This window comes from Montipora capricornis, chromosome 11 (genome assembly GCF_036669925.1).
Source record: "Montipora capricornis isolate CH-2021 chromosome 11, ASM3666992v2, whole genome shotgun sequence".
Classification (NCBI taxonomy): domain Eukaryota; kingdom Metazoa; phylum Cnidaria; class Anthozoa; order Scleractinia; family Acroporidae; genus Montipora; species Montipora capricornis.
Genome location: NC_090893.1, coordinates 9,016,015 through 9,018,746, shown reverse-complemented (window position 1 = coordinate 9,018,746; position 2,732 = coordinate 9,016,015).

The window sequence follows — 2,732 nt, the reverse complement described above, 5'->3', positions numbered from 1 at the left end:
CATTTACCGTTCAAACCTAAAATTCACAAGCCAAACAACCCTGGCCTCGGTTGTTCAAAGGGTAGATGACACTATCCACCGGATAAATCACTATCCAACTGATAGACTCTAAACAGCAGCAAAACCATTTGAGTTATCCAGTGGATAGTCTAGTTATTTATCCAGTGGATAGCGCTATCCCCAATTTCTCACATACACGATATAATTGTATTCAACGGAAACTCTTATTTTTGTATTTTCCTTTGTTGAATTATTTATTGGCCAAAAAAGCAGTTTTTTTCAAATTGGGAGAAGAAAAAAACATGACTCGTCCGCCTGCCTATTATGCAAACGTGAGAATTTGTGAACTTAAACAAAGTTAAAAAGGCGCGAATTTTGCACCCGCTGCCAAATTCTTTCATTTCATTGGTTAAGAGGAGAATGAAGAGTCCCATTGGTTAAATCGATGACACCTGCCATCCGTCAAAACCACGTGGGTTGTGGTAGTCAATTAGCGAGCACGGGCATTTCGGCGGTTTCTTTTAATTTTTAAGTGGCTCAAACCAGTTTCAACACTTGAAAGAAACGTTCTTATTAGAAGGACTGACACTAGAACACTTTATCACTTAACAGCAATCTTATGGTACCATATTACTGCTGAAAAGGATTCGGTCATTTTTGTGACGTGAAAAGATACCGTAGCAGCAGGAAAACCCTTCAAAAACACCCCATACTTCGGTTTTAGCTGCTCATATCTCTAAAACGAAGTCCGTGACCCCCCATTTCTTATCTCTGAAATGTAATCAGCATTCCAGAATGAAATTTTCTGAAAAGTTTAAAAAAATTCTGTGGGGCGGATTCAGAGCCACCTTAACTAATTGAAATTTTACGGTAGCTCTGAATCTGCTGCACGCATTTTTTTTAAACTTTGCAGAGAGTTTCATCTTGACTTGTTGATTATTTTTGTGCAATAAAAAATTAGAGTCATTGTGTTCGTTTTTCAGATATGAGCAACTAAAGCCATTTATAGGCTGTTTTTGCAAGGCTTTCCTGTTGCCATGGTAGCTTTTTTACGTCACAGTAATGACTGCATCTTGTTCAGCAATATTGATGTTTCACATGGTACCATAACATTGCTGTTACGTGATAAAGTGTTGTAGTATCAACCCTTCCAAAAACAAGGTCTCTTGAAAGTGTTGAAACTGGTTTGAGTTACATCAAAACTTCGTGTTATACGCTCCTCAAGGCACGGGTCGAGTGTGGCAGGAACACATTTGTTGTCCTTTTTTTATTTATAGTTTCTTCTACTTCGCTTTTTTCAGTCCGTCTAAGCATTCACAGAAACAACAAGCTGAAAATAACTAAATTTGGGTAGGAAACAAAAGATTGACTGAGGCCGAACACAACCAAGATTGTTGTTTATAATAGGTACGGTCATACTAGCTATTTTAGCCATGGGCAAAGAGGAAGCAACTTTTTGTGCGTGACCGATCTTCTCTGGGTCAAAAAAAAAGCACCATGACAATCCCAGATGTAAGTCCTATGGGTTAATCCGAACCCAAACTGGCTCAGCCAATCGTGTGAAAGTGAAATCTATCTATGCCCGAGGAGGGGGGGGGGGGGGAGGTTGGAGGGGGAGGGGGCTCTCATATATCGTAGGGCGGGGATGTTCGTCGGAAATTTTCAAAAATTCCCCTGAAAGATACCGGAGTCTTACGAAGGTGGGCGTCTCAACATAAGATTTTTACCCCTAAAAGATACCGGCTAAAAATGAACAAATTTAATAGTTCCAGAGACGTCAACTTCGAACACCTTCTGCCTGAAAAGTTTAGACAAGCATTGTCATAATTCTCAGATCTATTAATTTCAAGAACAGTAAGGATACTCTAAAAGATACCAGCTTAGCCTTTGGTGGCCCAAAAACCTTTTAGACACCCTAAAAGATACCAGATCCCTGATTTTGACCCCTAAAAGATACGACGATCATCCCCACCCGTTGCCAACCGGAATCTCCCCCCGGAAATCTATGAAACCAGGAGCCCATAATGGGCTCCTGATAAACACAAGAAACTACTGGTAAAAGTTTACCGTTTCCGTGGGCAATTTATCAGCTTGTGACTGCTGGCGAGGAATCGATCAAAACCAACGCAACCCCAACCCAAGTTCAGGAGGTTTCGCGGTCACCAAATAAAAAAAAATCGCTTTATAATTCAATCATCAAGCTGTTACCATCCTGGTACATGGTTTGCGCATTGTTAGGTAGTGTCCTAATATTGAGGTTGGCATAGTATTTATTAAACAATGCGTCAACCAAGCTTTACGTCACGGCCAGATTGTCCCTCGCGATTAATCTCACGCGCCTTTCCCACCGCATCTGGCACCCATTATAAAAAAGTTGTATCTCTCTTATCTTTCCTTTTTCTGGAACTGCCACGAATACTCGACAACAACATGTTTTAATTGCGTTCACTATTGAATCGATTTTTTATTCAGGATTCGCGAATTCCTTACTGAATTTTAAATTTGTGCGGGCCGTCACGTGAAAAGAGGTGGAGACTCATGTCACCATGTAATGGTGATCAGGGTATTGTCACATTATTTTGATACACATGCATGGGATTGAATCAAGTGTCAAATGCAGGAATTTCCATTTGTTGTAAGGAAATGTTGGTCAATATATATAAACATATGTAGAACGTATTTGCGAAGGTGGGTTTAGCATGACAGGCTCTTACCCCAAAATAGCTGCTCGA